Below are 19,027 nucleotides of genomic sequence, written 5' to 3' on the forward strand. Positions count from 1 at the left end.
AACGTACGTAAAGTCACCGCCCCATAAAGAGGCGTTTATATAAGTTACGCCCGGTTCAGGCGTTGATAAAATGTTCGCCCGTTGAGACGTTGATAAAGTTTACGCCCCATGTCAGGCGTTAAAAAATGAACGCCCCATTCAGACGAAGATTATACAAACGCCCCACCCCGGCGTTGATATTCTTAACGCCCCACGCCAGGCGTTGATATTCTTAACGCCCCACGCCAGGCGTTGATAAAGTGTACGTCCCAACCAGGCGTTGATATAGTTAACGCCTCACGCCAGGCGGTGATATAATTAACGCCCCACAACGAGCGGTGATATAATTAACGCCCCATCCCGGCGTTGATATAGTTAACGCCCCACGGCAGGCGTTTATATAGTTAACGCCCCAAGCTTGAGTTTAAAAAAAAAAAAAAAATACTTAGACAAAATTGATTTTGAAATTTTTTTATACCGTTGGTAATTCGACCGTTGAAGAAAATGGAACGTTGAAGAAAATGGAACGTTGGATAATTTGGAACGTTGGAAAGTTAGGAAGACGGTTTTTTCCCATATATACACCTATATATACACATGAGATCCTGTGACATTTTCAGGGTTCAATACTTCAAACTATCCAAACCAATAAGAAGAAATATTGTTTCTGCTTTCAAATCAGTTGGAAAATTTTCACGGATTCGCTTACAATGGCACCAAGAGTAGCACGAGGTCCAAATTTTACGACAATCGAAGATGTAACAATGTGTAAAATTCATTTATCTATATCTCAAGATTCTAGTGTTGGAGCTGATCAATCAGAGGCGACGTTGTGGACTCGTATCAAGGATGATATTGAACTTCATTTACCTAATAATCCAGAGCGGTCTTGGAGTTCTTGGCAAAAACGATATCAGGGAATAAGTAAAGATGTGGCGTTATTTTCGGCAAAAGAGACAGAAGTTGAAGGTGAATATCATACTGGATGGGGTCCTGAAAAGAAGGTAAGCATTCTTGATTTTTCCAACCATTGTTTTCTAATATTTAATAAGCGCCCATGTACTTAAGTGTTTTTAAAAACATTAACAGCTTGAAGAAGTTAACAAGAGGTTCAAGGAATGCAACGATGGGAAAAAATTTAAGCACGAAGAGTGCTACCAAGTTGTGTTAGAAAATATAAAATATAATCGACGATCGACTTTTGTATTCGATACGACGCATGATTTGGAAACTTATGAGAATAACGAGGAAGATGATGAAGGACCGCAAACAACAACTCAAGGAGAGACCGGTAACGACACAGATGGGGGAGACATAGAGAACACATATCTTCGTAAGATGGGGAAAAAAGCAGCAAAAAGATTGAAGAAAACAGGGAGAGAGAAATCCAGTCACCAAGAGGAATTGATGGGAATAATTATTAAAGAACAACAAAATTTCAATACTCATTACCAAGCACAATCAAGATTCAAGATGGAACAAAGAGCAGCAGAGTTTGCAGCAAAACAAGCTGAACATGCTACAAAAATAGCCAAGCAAGCTGAAGACGAAGAATTTCGCATCATTATGATGGATCTTGAAAAAATGGAACCTGTACAACAAGAGTACTTCCGACTTCGCAGGGCGGACATAGTTCGGAATAAAAGAAACCAATCTTAACACAAAGGCGGAATAGTTCAAACCTTAATTATTTCTCCTATTTAGTGATTAGTAGTATTATTAGTATTATTATATTTAAATTTCTTAGTATCTGAACAATTAGCATTATTATTATGTAATTTTTGGATTTTAAATTTACTTTTGTTGATTTGAATTAAATTTCTACTTTTTTCATGAAACATACGACCTTAATTAAAACTTGAGGATGTTTACATACAAAGAGATAATAGAAAGGAAATGACAAACGAAAACTTTTAATTCCCATATTTTGCCCATATATATTCGATCAAGTCATCACGCAAGCGAATATGTGCATATTTGTTACGCATTGCACATCGGCGTTGCTGAGCTCTAATTTGGGAAAACTCGTCACTATTGCCTCTTAATATATTAACCGGTGTTGCGTTGCTACGTTGTTCATAAACATGTGGCCAGTCACCGGGTAGACGCTCATCCTCGACTATCATATTATGTAAGATAATACAAGTTTTCATGATATAGGTAAGCACATCTGGATTCCACATTCTTGCAGGTTGTTTGATGATTCCAAATTGTTGTTGAAGTACACCAAATCCCCGTTCAACATCTTTTCTTGCACCCTCTTGCATCGATGAAAATATATCCTTTTTCCTACCCACCGGATGTTTAATGGCCGTAATAATAGTAGGAATCTCTGGGTATATTCCATCACCTAGATAATACGGCATATCATATGAATGTCCGTTCACCTCATAGCTCACGGGCGGTGCTTTTCCTGTTACAAGACTTCGAAAAACATATGAACGGTTCATAACATTAATATCGTTGTTAGAACCGGGCATACCAAAAAAAGCATGCCAAAACCATAGGTCATACGACACCACTGCCTCCAACACGATACTTTCGCTCCCTTTATACGCGGTGTAAGCCCCAGATTCTGCCGACGGACATTTATCCCATTTCCAATGCATGCAATCTAGACTACCCAGCATCCCAGGAAATCCCCGGTCTTTGTTTTGCTGGAGCAACAGTTCAATATCACCAGCCGTTGGTTCACGCAAATATTCTTTCCCATACAAATTCACAATCGTCTTACAGAACCTACGAGTAGCTTCCAACACAGTTGTTTCTCCTATGCGTAAGTACTCGTCTATTGCATCTGCCGCACATCCGTAAGCTAACATTCGTACTGCTGCTGTTACTTTTTGATGAGGGTTTAATCCTAAAACTCCACAAGCATCGGGATTTTGAACAAAATATCTGTTTGCATTGGTAACACCTTCCACTATCCGGTTAAACAATTGTCGACGCATTCTAAATCTTCTGCGAAAAACATTGGGTGGTTGGTTTGGGTACGGAGAGAAATAGTCGTTCCATAGAAGTTCAGCCCCTGACTCACGATCTCTTGGTATTCTGATACGAGTTTGAGGCCATTTTGAATTTGTAACAAGGACTCCCAAACTAACGGCCATGTTATTTTGCATAATTGCTATTGCATCATCATCAGAGGAATAAAAACTACTATTAGAAGAAGAAGATGAAGAAGAAACAGAAGAACAATAATGAGCGGTTTTCTCATATTGTTCCATTGCTATATGAAGCAGAAGAGATGTATTGTTATTCATATATTGAGTGAAACCAGTCTTTAATTTATAACCCATTTTCAAGAGCATTAAAAAAACCAACAAAATAGATATTTTTTTGGGTTCACGCAAATGTGTTTTTCAAAAAAAACAAAATATCTGTTTGTCAGTGACCTGATATGACAATACTATATACGATTAGACTATACTATATATGATATGACTATACTATATAAGATAAGAAAAGATAACTCCAAAGACAGTTCATCTAAATAGTCATAACAAATTAACCCTTCATATTATCATTATCCGAAGTGGACGATCTTGGTGCCAGAAAAGGCATGTGCGTTCTCGGATTGGTATTGACTGATGACATTGTTGAAGCTGATCCCTGATTCATACCACTCCAAACTTGTGATGGCAGGGTTTGGGAAAATGAACCGTATCCAAGCTGAGGTTGGACAGTGTGCGGCATACGGAAAGGAGATAGTTGTTGCTGCAAATCAACGTTCGCATTATTTAGCCTTTGTATTTCTGCTTCTTTCGACATGATAACGTCCATCCTCTCCTTCGTTTGTTTTAATGTAAATTCGCGAAATTGTTGATTAAAATCAGCATTTTCTTGAAATAATGTGTAAGCTTCATGCTGTTAAGAAAAATAAAATATATAAGTACAAATATACCAACAAAAATCGAACGTACAATAAAAAGTCGAAAGTACACTTACGTGGGATAATAGATGTGGAGGAGGGATATGTACATGTTCAACAGGTTGTTCAATTGGGACCGTATACAAGTCACCGACATACCCATATGTTTGGGCTTCCCAAATAGGATGAGTCACGTAATCTTTGGAGTTGGTTACCATTGTCCAGTATTGTAAATATATCATAATCTTTAACAACTTGCACTATCTCTGTTGCATCGACCAAACCTTCTTTTTTTAGGCGTTCGGCTTGAATATTGCCAATATCCCCTATAACTGTGTGTAGTCTTATAGGAACAGCGAAACTACAATGGTTTTGCCGCCAACACCTTTCACCAAGATACATGTTGTGCTGTACAGTTAGAAAGGGAATAAGAATTTAGTAGGTATGTTATATAGAAAAAAAGTATGTTATATAATAAAATTTAAAAATTAACTCACAATGCCCATGTAAGAAAATATATATCTCGAGTCTGATAGCCGCGTAGCCGTGCATCCCATATCAGATGCAAGAACTTCTCTGTATGATTCCCATGGTCGCCATGTCACTTGTTCAGCAGTAAGCTTACTTAGTAAATCCCTACAACGGAAAATATCATTTGTATTCTTCGGTACATTCCATTTAGAAGATACGGGCCATTTTTGTTCTGTACTCGCCTCTGGGATTTCTGGTCGACATATGCCCAGGTATTCATACCCCCAAAACTACTCAATTCCAAATAATTAGCCAATTTAATAACTTAGCAACAAAATAAACAATGAGAGGAAAAATAACTAGATTGAAAGAATACCTCTAATACTTGGAATGGACCACATAGTGCCTTCTGTCTCCTCCCAGATAAACGGAGTGCCGCATACAATTTCGAAAACGCAGCACCACCCCAGTCAAACGTGGATACTACATCAAGATTTTCAAAAGCAGCTAACCATCCAGCATCAATATAAGTCTTTGCATTAGAAAAGAAAAAATGTCCCAAAACATACATGAAAAAGGCAATTGCTACTCTATGAGCAAGGGTGCTATCATTTTCAGCCGCAACCAACTTGTCTTCGAAGAAATATGACCTTAAATATTTAATTGTAATTGAATTTGAAACCCACGACGGTGCTTTCGGAGAGAGCGTGACATCTTGGATATCCGGAAAGATATGCTCACGAACATGTTCAAATTGGTACTTCCCCGAATCATAAGGAACATCAGGCCCATCACCGATACTCAGTCCAGTCAACATGAGCCAATCCAGGGGGTGAATCCCATCTCACCAAATGGGAAGTGAAAAGTGTTTGTTGTATCCCAAAACCGCTCAGCAATATAATCAACCATTGAATGGTTGGTTTCGCTACATTGTATGTCCAGTAAATTTTGCCATCCCGCTTTTTCAATAATATATTTAGCTCTAGGACAGTGTTGTGAAATAGTTTGATAGTGATGAATTACCGATGCCAAAGATCCACGATGTTGATACTTCAATTTGTGCTCCCCTGTAAATGTGATGTCCGTAGTAGCGTGCGGTTTATCATCTTGCAGTATAGGAAACCTCCCTAACCGGGGAATATCAACCTCCTTAATTGTACCAGTAGCGATTAAGTTATAATCCTCTTCGGCTACAGATTTTTGTTTCTTGTTCGTCTTCATGCGACCATTGAACCGCGATGTGAATTTGTTCAACATCTATGCACACACAAGATAGATGCAATTAGACCAACCCGCGCCATTTCTTATTTTTATTAGTCCACCACCATTTATATTCCAAATACTATAAAAATCCTTACCACAAACTATATCAATTCCAAAATCTATAATTCTACGAATACAAATTAAATCGTCACCGATGCATTTTGAAAATCCTTTCAACATTCCACAACCCAATTTAATCACTTCAAGATTCCATAAAAATCACTAAAAAATCAATTCCATACATATAAATTAGCTCTTCTACATATGTAACACACAAAATGTACATAACTACAATTTTTGGCATAACCACGTGAATTGTAAAAACACATATTAATCTATATAACCCACAAATTAAGTGTTGTACATATTTGACAAAATTTCATAAAATCTTTTACAGTAGCCAAATTATTTTTATCACCTCCAAATTCATAAAATCTTTTTAACCATATTCACAGTGGACAAAATCTTTTACGTGAATTATTTTTATCACCTCCAAATTATTTTTATCACCTCCAAATTATTTTACGTGAATTACAGTAGACAAAATTTCATAAAATTTCATAAAAACAATTAAAATTAATCACCTCCAAATTCAATAAAAAACAATACAAATTCAATTATTTTTAACCATATTCACATATGTACAAATCATCTCTTCTACATATATAACACACATAATCTACATAACCAATTTTTACAGTAGCCAAATTGTTTAAATCTATTCCACCCACAAATTACATTTTCTATAATTATTTTAAAACTTCTTTTAACCAAATTTACATAAGCTTCAAAACTGGTTTTCTTCACATACATATTATTCTCTAAAATCATAAAACACACATACCCAATTATATTTAATCAATTTCATATTCATATTTGTTCTTTAAAACCCATCTTAATATAAACTAATTTTAACAAATAAAACCCTAAATAATTTATACAACAATACGGATAAAAAAAGGTGATTAAGAAAAAAAAACATACCTCTTTTCTAACCGGGATATCAAGTATCTGGTTTTTTTTTCTATTCTCTTTTCCTTCTAGTTACTGTGATGTGTTGTGTTTGTGGGCGGTAGAAACAAACAGGAGGTAAACAGGAGGTAGAAAAGAAAAGGAAAGAAGAAAAGAAAAGAAAAGAAGAAGACGGAGAAGATTAGGGTAAACACCAAGTGAACACGTGTGATATACGTGGTGGTTTCTCTTTGTCCACACGTGCTCGATACGTGTGTTAATTTGGGTACAACACTATACGTACGCCTGACAAGGGGGCGTTCATTATACATTCGCCAGACGGGCGTTCAACGGGCGTTGATTATAAGTTCGCCCGTATGAAGCGTTTAATTCCCACCCCGCCTGAATGAGGCGTTGATATTCTTAACGCCTGAATGAGGCGTTGATTCACGTGTCCGCCACACCAGGCGTAGATTATATGTTCGTCCCTTCTCCGAGCGTTAACTATATGAACGCCCCACAACGAGCGTATTCTTTAACAACGCCCCACAACGAGCGTAAACTATATCAACGCCTCTTCGGGACGAAGATTATATGAACGCTCCACATGCAAGCGTTCATTATACTTCCGCTCGACTAAAAATACTCCACTGCCTTAACGTCACACTCCAGACTACTCTCAAATTTGATCGTTTTTTTGGTCTTTGATCTTTGGTTATGATCGTACCATTGTGGACGCTCTAAGTTGCAATAAGTATCTCATGATTCTCATCGCACACTTAAAACAGTTCAAACCTTAAAATGGAAAAAGCTTTAGAAATACTTTTTTTGCTTTTACTTTTTTTCCCCAACACAAGAAGGTGATGATATGCTTTGAATTTATTGGTACAAATTAGAGACAAAAAATACAAACAAAACAATCCAAGAAGGAAAAGACAAAAAGAAATCTTTTGAAGATATTTGAGACATATCAATGTTAGACCTCAATTAGGTTTGGAGTGTTTTTTTTTTTTTTTTTTTTTTTTTTTGCTGGTTATGTCGCATTACTAGAAACATCTTGTAATTTAGCTTGCACTATACCTTGGTCACTAAGGCTAGCTAATTCATATCAAAACAGCCTCTTGAAGAGGAGGACCACATTATTCTAGTCTTTCCTCTTGCATTAAAAGAGTCTCATCAATTCTTAGTGATGGAATGGATTGACTAGGTCCACTAGCTGGGACAGAGTACAAAGGTACGTAATAAATAAGGATTTGATTCGATGGGTTTAACAGAGATCAGTGGGTTAGACTTAGAGTACACTCCCCATGTGAACAAAATCACAGAGATATTATAGACTATATGACTGGACTTTATAACAGTTCATATGGAATGAACAAATTTTAAGTTTGTTCATTTTGATCCAATTATGGGATGAACAAAGATGGAAAATGGATGTTCAAACCAACAAATTTGTTGGTTTAACCATTGAATTGAAGGAACAACCGCACGTCTTAGTGCATGACGGGCGTCATCGTCACTGACGCTGGCGCTCAAAATAAAAACGTCAGCGACCGAACCCTGGACGCGCGGTCTTGTCTATGTCGCCCGCTTCATTCATGATGACGCCAGAGGCTAACCTAATGTCGCCAACGGTTGCATCTGAACGGCTGGGAAATCTTGTGATCCAACGGCTACATTTTCTAAAATCTATAAATACAACTCATTTCAACTCCAAATTCACACATTCTATACATTCTTCATTCTCAAAGCAACTACAAAAATGCCTCCCAGAATTCGAGTTCGTGTTGTTAGATTCACTCAACAAGAGGATTTAGCTATTTGTAGAGCCTTTGTTTTTCACACACAAGATGTTGTCATGAGTAATGTAGCTGAACCGACGATTACTTTCTGGGAGAAAGTTTACGAACATTCACTGCTGAAACGGGGAATATCTATGGGCGTGATTCTAACAGATTGCATCATCGTTTTAGTGTAATTAGTATGAATGTATTGGAGTTCATGGCTTTACTGTTTAAGAATCACAAAAATAGGCGCAACGGTGAAGCCAAACATGAAGTGGAACCCAGAACTCTAGCGATGTGGCCAGTAACTCACGGGGGTCGTCCTTTCGACTTACATGCTTGTTCCAACATTCTTAGGGTGCTCAACAGATACAATTGCCTATTGTTTCAGAATTAGGACGCCTATGTAGCACTTGTTTTAATCTAATGTATTTCTTTTATTTTCATGGATGATGTTGTTGTTCAAAGAAGTACGTTTTTATTTATGATATTAATATTGATGGTGCAATTTTTAATCCAGGAAAAATTTAAATTACTGACGTACAAATGTGAAGATAATCGTAATAACATAATACCATAGTGAATTGATTTGTCCCACAACTTCAATCATCCCACTCCACTGAAGAACGCCTGGGACATTCCCAAAAATGCCTTCCACATGTGTCTTCTTCAGAAGAAGTCCGCAAATGCATAAAAGTCTTGCAACCGGGCTTTGAGCATGAACTGATTCTCTGTGGACAGTATTTGTATTCGTGATCTCCATATCCACAATGCTTGCGGTGTAATAACTCCTTCTTCATTCTGGCCTTAAGTTTGAAGTTTTTGCAGAGTGTTGTAATCTTTTCTTCTTCTTCTTTTTTAATCTTCATAGCATCATCTAGCATATGTGGTTCCTCTGGACAACTGGGATCTTGACATTGCAAATACCTGAGCTTTTCCGATTGTGATTCAATCACCATTCTGATGCATGAACAACCTTCCCGTGGACACTTTGAATACATCCAAGGACATTGCATAAGACTGTGGTTATCCATGAAACATAATGGACAAACCTCTTTTGCTTCGATACATAATATTTGCTTCGCTTTGCCTTTAGAAAACATGGTGGATGATGGGAAAGAAATCGGTTGGTGTGGTTTAGAATAAAATCTAGTGGTGTATTTATAATAAAGTGGGAGTTGGTAATTCAAACGGGCGCTCCAAGGAAAGTCGCGGGTGCTCAACAGAAAGTCGCGGGCGATTTTCTTACAAATTCCAACGGCTAAATTTCCAACTTTCTCTCTCGACATATAAATTCCCTTGCGCTCCCATCTCCAAAATAAGATTTTCTTCTTATTCTTCTTCTTTCCTAAATCTCTCCACCTTTGCAGAAATGTCTGTTATAAATCGTGGTCCCAAGTTTACTGAGGAAGAGGATATAACTCTATGCAAAGCATATTTCTTTCATAGGGTAATCACTGGCGTCCTTTTTGAACACAATAGTGTAAGTAATTTTTGGGATAACGTTTTCTTAATGTTTGTCTCACTGACGGGAAACCCAAGAAACCGAGATGCTCGTCGATTGCGTGCTCGTTTTCAATCTATTAGTAATGTACTACATCCATTTGTTGCTCTTGTAATGTAAATTGATCGAGAAAAGTTCGTCGGTGTAACTGAAGATGAAGTGATCCAAACAGCTATTGAAATTGGGAGGATGCTCACGGTGAACCTTTTCCTTACGAAGGGCGTTTTAGAATTCTAAAAGATGGTCAATCTCAAGCACATTGTTACTTCACTCGAATGCTGCTCCCAGTCTTTACAATGGAAGAAGATATTACTCTTGTTCGATGTTGGTTACATCGTATGATGAGACCAGTGAACCATGACCATTTCTGGGAAAGAGTTTTGGGACACTTTGTAGCATCGCGGAGTGAAACCATAAGAAACAGTAAGAGCCTAGAACTAAGAATTGCTTTCATCACTAAGGAAGTCAAATATTATACAGAAGTTTTATGGATGGTTCACCGCAGCAATTCTGAACTTTCGGACGACGAACTGGTGAGTATCTTATTCCTTTGTCATTTGTCCGTATGTACTCAACTGCATCATAAATATCTGAACTTGTTGTTTGTTTTACAGAAAACCATCGCTCAGACCAAGTTTACTGAAGAAAGCAGAATAGAGTTTAAGCATTTTGAATGTTACGAACTCTACAGAGAGAATGTCGCTGGATTTAATGTAGTTTGATTTATTTTATTTTTAATTAAAATGTAGTTTGATGTTATTGTTGTGGTTTATTAAAATGTAATTTGATGTTATTTGAAAATTTGAATTATAATAAATTTCGCTTAATCTTAAGTGGAAATGATGCCATTTCTTTTACAAGATATAAACGTAGGCAATAATAGAACGTACTAAAAACTACTTCAATAAAAATCGAGTACAAGTTTTGGCCTCCTGTTTATCTTCATTTGACGTATCTTCCATTCAACGCATTCTTTCACAGTTTCGTCTTTATTTTTGAATTTTTTGTTGTTAACTTTCAAAACTGGAACTCTTCCTTGCCTTTTAGCGGAACATTTTCTAGGAGCAACTTCTAAAACTTGCAATTCCCTCTTACAATTTTCAATCTTTTTAAAATTCTTACATATCTTAGAAACAACGGCTTCCAGTTTTGCATCGCAAAAAAGTGTGATCGCTTTTTCAGCCATTTTAGAAGAGAAAATTCAAGAGAAGTGAATTTGGTATGAGTGAATTGATTGAAAATGGTGGTACTTTAAAGAAGTAAAAAGTGAATTTCGAAATTTTAAAATCTACCCGTTGGCGTTCACCTACAAAACGCCAGCAATATTCTTTGTGACGCCGCGCTCGTCATTCCAGTGTCAGCGTTCAACTTTCGGACGCCTGCGCTTGGCCTACTGACGCCAGCGTTTTTCTCCGTGTCGCGAACTTATTTGTCTGATGCCCACTACTTTTCCATAGTGGAAAACTTTGTTTGACCATCCACCTGGCTGAATAAATTATTGGATTTGTCCATTCCCATAGGAACTGCTCTTACATGTTACACTTTTCTTCCTCTTTCTACTTGATTTGGCCACTTAAATTCAAACAAGAACGTCCCTTCCCTTCACTTTTTTTTGGTTCTCTTGTTGCTTCCTACTTAGCGAGCTGCTTCCTCACACTACAACAACAGGGGTTAGGCCGGCAGCTTGGCTCGTTTTCTAATCCAGGCCAGACCAGACGAGTTCGTATTCAGCTACCCAAAAAACTTGTCAGACCGGATAGGCCAGGTAAAGATATTTATTTTGAGGCCCAAAGACCGCTCAAAACCCATATTACTAACTAGGCCACGCCAGGCAGGCCGAACAACCTACAAATTTTTATATTTTTTAAGTTCCATAGAAACTGACTTAATTCATGTTTGAAATTTATTGGAGACCGAATGAATCTGATGCTATTAATCTTCTAAATGTAAAATAGAAATGAAAATAATAATTTTAAACCAAAATATAACCTAAACATGTAATACTCCAATGTAAAAAAAAAACCTTTTAATAATCCAAACGGGTACCAAGGCGGGTTGTTTGGGCAGATACCAGACTAGACTATTAAATTTTAAGGAAAACTCGAACCCACCCATTTAAGCTAACCAGACTAGGCCAGGAAGCCCAATCACACTTACAAACAACTTCAGAGTGTGAAAGAAAAGATGGCTCAATCAATGCAGTTACTCACATATCATTGACTTAACTCGGCTGATATCTTGGTAGCGAAATTTCAGAATTTGTTTCCAAATTTTGTACCTGTTAGAGCATTGCTCGGTCGAACTCACAAGTGTTGCTATCTCAAGTTTGTTGTCAAATTTAGTTGATCAAAACTATATCTTGATTTCTAGTGTACATTTAGTCAAGTCTCGGATTAGGGTAGAAGTGCGTAGTTGAGTACCAGACATCACTACGCTCTACTGTTTGAAGGCGAAGATCAATCGACGATTTTGTAGAAATTCTTCAACAAAAGGTAAGTGAAGACTGAACCACCTATTACTCAAGTTTTCACATTTCTATCTGTGAGTCAATGACGCATTACTAAATTAGACATTACATGCATAATAGAAATTTCTAGTCAAGTTTATCTTGATACAGGACAATATGCATACAAGTTCACATACTGGAACAACTTTTATAAGTCCGAAGCCGCAGTGCATGTACCTAGTAAACGTACCGGCGTAACTATAGTTCGGCAGCGACTTTTTCGTACGCATACCCGGTATCCATACCATAAAAAGTCTGTTGACTCGTGAACCAAGAAGGTACGATACTTAGTATGCAAACCGGAAAAGATATGTGGATCCCTGAACCTATTTTTGTCTTAAGGGTATACAAATCCAGTACACGTAGTATGACAAAAATAGTCATGAACAGGAATACAATACACGTACTTACCCTGTCGAATATTTTTAGGTGCATCAAAATTATTTCTATGAGATAATCGGCATTTGAACAGCTCTCAAAAAACACTATGTGGACATGTTTTCACTACTTTTAAAGCGGCCATTATGGCGCGTGTAGATACCGGAAAGAAGCAAAATATTTTGCTTCACAAAAAGTTGGTTTTTTTCTTCTACAAATATTTTCAAAATATTTGTTTTCACTATTTTTAAAATTTTAGAAATCGAAAAGTTATTTCTGGATGAGTATCCAAACATGCTATTTTTATATATTTAGGTGTATACGAAGTGTAATTGAAAGAATCACCTTCAGTTTTTGTTGGGGTTCAGCATGATGGCTTTCCTTACTCTTAACACCCAAAGAAGTGTAATTAAAAGAATCGCCTTCAGTTTTTGCTGGGGTTTAGCATGATGGCTTGCCTTACTCTTAACATCCAAGAATCCGAGGTAAATTTGTCGTCGAAAACCAGTGGAATTATCATTATTCGAATCATTTTTATACCATTATGAACGCACATTAGACTCTAAGTGAACCATTTTTTCTCCATATTACAACTGTAGGACTCATACAAGAAAAACAACCCAAAAACAATATGTAGCAAGGAAATTGCAATATTTGAACATAAAAAACTAGACTGAAGGAGTTTTATATACTCCAATGCATATCCCCTGCTGCTGCAAGTACACGGTCTTGCTTGCTACTACCCAACTATGTTAGTACTAAGTACGGAGTATTAATGTCAGAACAACAACACATGTTAAATTTCATAGGTCTTCTGAAACTGCATTGTGTAGTAAAGTATTAATCAGATGTCCAAAGAGGAAAATAATCAAGAACATCCAAGTTGTGGCACATCCCAAGGAAAAAATCTTCAATCCTCGCACACATTCACTGGATACCCTACCTTCCTCGAGCAACAAATTCCATCTTTTTCAGCAGATTTCCCATGGAACAGGTGGGATGAAAACGACCTACTTTTCTTGAATTTTTCTTGAACCTCCTTGCTCGAATCACCCTTAAATGTTATATGTTTCTTCAAGCGGTTCCTTTTTAACATAAGCATATTATTGCGAGTATATGAATGTAAAGCACCTTCCAATCACCACATGGACTTGATGACCGAATTTCATTCCTAGAAGATTTAAGCTTTGGCAGTATTCCATTCCTAAACCTAGAAATTAGTGGTTGTTCCATGCTATTATCCTCAAATGATCTTAAACAAAGTGCGCCTACAAGGTCCTGTTTTTGCATCTTAGGCGTTGATTGATCCAAGCAATCGGCATGTCACCATTTCGAAGAATCATGCTTCAGGGAGATCTCTGTGACAAAAGTCGCCACACAATCCATATTTAAGTTCTCCTCATCCTTGGTTATGATATGATTGGCCAACTCTCTCAAAATCCAACTGCTCGGAACTGTCGGTGAAATCCATGTTGTTGCTTGCACTACTCCACCTGTGCGCTTCTCTTTGAGTACTAGAGCCAGTTTCTGGAAACTCTAACATAGACTGAAGCTCTGTAAGATTGCAAATTGATTTCAGATAACAACTGTTGCTATCATTAGGTATTGCCAGGTTAAACGGACTTTTGTTTGCAATTATTAGATGACCTTCTTTGTGAGGTGCTTTGTTCGAAAATGAGACATGGTAAATAGACTTGGACATTAAGGAACAGCGTCTCGAGAAGTTGCGATTTGAGGAAGCATGTGTCTTGGACATAGGCTCGTACTCACTATCATCTGAATGGGAGGAAGTGGATCCGACACTACATGGAAGCGCTGAAGTTTTCTGAATAAACCAAGCAGTATCAGAATCATGTCTTATTTGGAAGTATCTATAAATTTATTGTAATGGATGTTGAGGTAGCCATATCAAATAAAGTACAGGTACATTCCAAGAATTAGAATTTGGGAGCATGAGATTAGCAACAACTATAAAATTTCCAGCTTGATTACTTATAGACATTAGAGGGTGATGCATACCTGGTATCCATATATCAAACCGAATTTTGGTTTTTGACCATATATTATTGACTTGATGAGATAGTTCTGCCGAACTATTTGAATACCCCTTTAAATACCATCCCACAAACAAAAAAAAAAAAACTCTTAACTGGAACAGTTTGATGAAGAATGTCACCATCTTTGAAGTAAACACTTCCAAGTATTTGCACCCATAACTGATGACTTTACTCTATCCAGACTCTCCACGCAATTTAGTGAGCAAATCCAGATTCAGCTTTTCCAAGTCCCTGAAAGCAAGACCACCCATGTCCTTTGGTTTATAAGTTTTGTGCCAATCAAGTGGATTTGCTCCCCTGTTAGATTTGTGCCCCGAGAAAAATCTTCTTTGAATGGAAGTCAATTATCAATGAAATATTTAGGAAGCCTGAAAATACTCGTATGGAATAAAGGAACAGAGTTCAGAACATGCCTTAATTATCGTCGTTGATCTTCCCGCTTGTGCGAGGGAAATAGAAGACCAAGTAACATATCTCTCTTCCAAATTCTCTTGAATTGATTCGAATAATTCTTGCTTTGAGAGCTTCTCCGTCGGTGGTTGTGTGTGTTTCCTAAGTGACAACCCAAACAAGACATCCTCATTCCAATTTTTCCTTAAATTTAGCGGGAAATAACATTTCATCTCCAATGGTGTTGTTGATGATTTTTTATGAATTAAATTCATTTTTTATTTTTAGTAAATTTTAGATTTTATTACACCTACAGAAGGTTATTAATATGTTGAAATTAATTTCCGAAAGCAAAAACTCATTAGGATAGCTTGACATTGTCAAGATGAATGTCTAAAACTTGACATTCACCTTGACAATATCTAACAAAAATTAAGTCATATCATCTTCACGTTGATTTAAAAAGTTGGATTGAAAAAAATTTTTAGGGAAAATGAATGTTTATCTTATGTGAACTTAAAAATTTATATTCACATACAATCCATTGGAAAAACTCTGAGTCGCCTAAAATGAATGAGAGTAGAACCAAGATATTTTTCGTTAAATATGTTTAAGTTACTTAAACTTTAAGGATTACTAAAATCGTATATGTATCAAAATGTAGACTTATATGTGTCATTTGTAGCCTTATACGCGTCATTGTAAAATATATTCTCTCCGTACATTCACTTTTATAAATTGTCGCCTCGTTAGTTATTGGACAAAAATTAAATAACAAATCGGAAAGGAGTAATTTCTTTCACTCTTCTTTACATTCATGTTACATTTGTGATACATATACACCACAGCTATAAAACTACTCACTCCGTCCCTAATTAGATAACATATATCATAAATAAGTGGAGTAATAGACAGGACCGTCTTACGGTTTTTGGATGCCCTAGGCGAACATGATATATGGGGCTTTTTATGGTGACTAATCAAAGATAAAGTTGCAACTTCAATTTAGAGGGAGACAAATTATATATTCGAAAGGATAATTTGAATCCAATTATGCGTCCGAAGGCCGCTCAATTTTTTTCCAGCTTTTTAAGCTAGATTTTGGTTTGTAAACTTATTATTTGGCATAAGATAAGCCCCTAAAAACTGATAATTGATTTGAAAAATTAAAACATTAGTGATAATTACAGTTGATACATAAAATTTAGTAACAGTTATATCTGTTACAATCATATTGTTGTAACAAATCTTTTCCTAACACTTATAACTGTTATAGTTATCTATTAGTTTAAGAAAAAAAAGATTTGGGCCGCCAACAATTTGGGGCCCTAGGCGGCCGCCTTGCTCGCCTTGCCCCTAAGACGGCCCTGGTAATAGATTAGTATTAGTAGGAATTACTGGCTAGTCCAGTTCTAGCAGACCCAGTTAATGGCTAGTCCACCAGTGGAAAAGATTTACTTTCTAGTCCAAAAACATGTTTTTGGACTAGATTATTTACTCTCTGGTCTAAAAACTTTGTGGAGATTATAAAATGTATTTTATAAATTCCTAAAACACCTTCCAGGTCTAATTAGTATCAACACATGTAAATGTTACTAGTAGTATGTTACTACATACTAGTAATATGAATACGGTGATACTACATATTAATATGTATTGTACTAGTAGTAACAAAAATATCTTATTGTTACTAGTAAATTATGTAACTACTTTACTATATTAAACTAGTATACTAGTATACTACTATAGTATAGTATACTAGTAGTAACTAGTACTAGTAGTAAAATATGTAGTATCAATACATAACAATTTTTTTTGATATGTAGTATCAATACATCACATACTACATATCAATATGTAGTATCAATATATAACATACTACATATCAATATGTAGTATAACATACTACATTTCAAACATACTATATGTCAATATGTAGTATCAATACATAACATACTACATATCAATATGTAGTATCAATACATAACATATCAATATGTAATATCAATATGTAACATATCAATTTATAACATATTACTACTAGTATACTACATACTACATATGTTATTACTACATACTAGTTACTACTAGTATATTACATACTACATATGTTATTACTACATACTACATACTAGTTACTGCTAATTACTACTAGTATACTACATATGTAATATGTAGTAACATATGTATTATTATACGTAATGTTATATACTAGGGTTAATAGAGTAATTTTACTCTTTTCAAAACTTTTTTGGACTAGGGAGTAAATATTTTTTGGCGCTGGACTAGCCAGTAACCCGGGTCGGGTTTTCTGGACTAAACAGTAAATCCTTCTTAGTATTATTATAAAAAAAATATGTAAAATTTGATAGCCATATTTATATTCATTAGATAGGTGTTTTAAAATGCTTTCCGATGATACAAAGTTTACAAAAATCCGTTGTATAGTTTGAGAGATAAATCATTTCCAAATTTACTAGTAAATTTAAACTAGGTCATCTAATTGGGGACGGAGGTAGTATTTTTTAGAACGATTTTTTGGGGACCATGGTTTTTTTGGGGGACCATGGTTTTATTTTGCGTAAAGACATTAGAAGTAATTCTAGGTCACCCCATATCTAGTTATTTATTTAATACCTAATCTACCTCTTAATTAATTTAGATTATGATTAGTGAAATGGTTTAGTTAAAAACAATTAGTGAGATTAAATTAAAAGATGGGTTTATTATTAGTTGAGTAGAATTATTGTGAGAGTAGAGTTAGAGAAGATGAAGGAGAAAAACATGGAAAATAAAAAAAAAAATCCAATTCACCCTCTTTGAGTATTCAAGTGATGAAAACTCATCTGATTCTTCATCTCCATCCTCTCCTAGAATATTTGTTAATCTTCAAAATGATCCGGATTTGGCTTATTTCTTAGATGGTTATTGTATTCTTCCCCAAAATGAAACTCAAGATGAAAATGATGGATTTTATCAACCACAACCGGAGGAAGAGTATTTGGGTGAACATGCATGCTCCAAAGTTAGATAATGTATGTTGAATTGGTAAAAACTTCCCCAAAAATGTAAATTTTTGAACTGGATTTTGCACAGTTCAGTTACATTATATGAAGAACATGTAACCGAACTGTTCTGAAGGTGTAGTTCGGTTGTCTTGTGAGATGAATAAGTAATCGAACTCATTTGAAGATGTAGTTCGGTTACTTTATCCAAACACGCAGGTTACCGAACTCCATATTAATGGAAGTTCTGAGATGCAGTGTTATGTTCGGTTGGTTCGCAACTAAACGAACTTTACGTAAAAATAAAGTTTAACTAAGTGTATACAGTTCGGTTGGTTCGCAAACTGCATGTACCAACTATCTAACCGAACCATGTTTAATAAGTTCGGTTGTTTCGCAAACTTGAACCTAACAGCATAAGCAATCGAACTTAACAAACACACAAAAATCTGAAGTTCCAGTGTCTAGTTCGGTTATCTACATAAAATACAAAGTAACTGAACTCTGTTCCTTTTATTAGTCCGGTTGTTGCGATAAAATTCACATGTTACCGAACTCGGTTCCTTTTATTTATTCGGTTGCTTTGCAACTTGCTTAACCAACCGAACAATGAGTTCGGTTTTCCTGATAACATTATTATGTGACCGAACTTATTTGTGATTTCATTGATGTTGTTACATTTCTTGTAGATGGAATCCCATCCTATACAAATGCATGATCAACCTTCTCCAATTGGTATGTTGTTCGAAGATACATCTACTCACTATGCGAATGAGTTGGTAATTGACTTACCTATTGATGCGACGAATTGGGCTAGAGAACATGCCAAGAGAGTCGATTGCGTCTTGGTTTTGAATGGAAAAGAAAG

The sequence above is a fragment of the Papaver somniferum genome, unplaced genomic scaffold, assembly GCF_003573695.1.
Source record: "Papaver somniferum cultivar HN1 unplaced genomic scaffold, ASM357369v1 unplaced-scaffold_135, whole genome shotgun sequence".
NCBI lineage: Eukaryota > Viridiplantae > Streptophyta > Magnoliopsida > Ranunculales > Papaveraceae > Papaver > Papaver somniferum.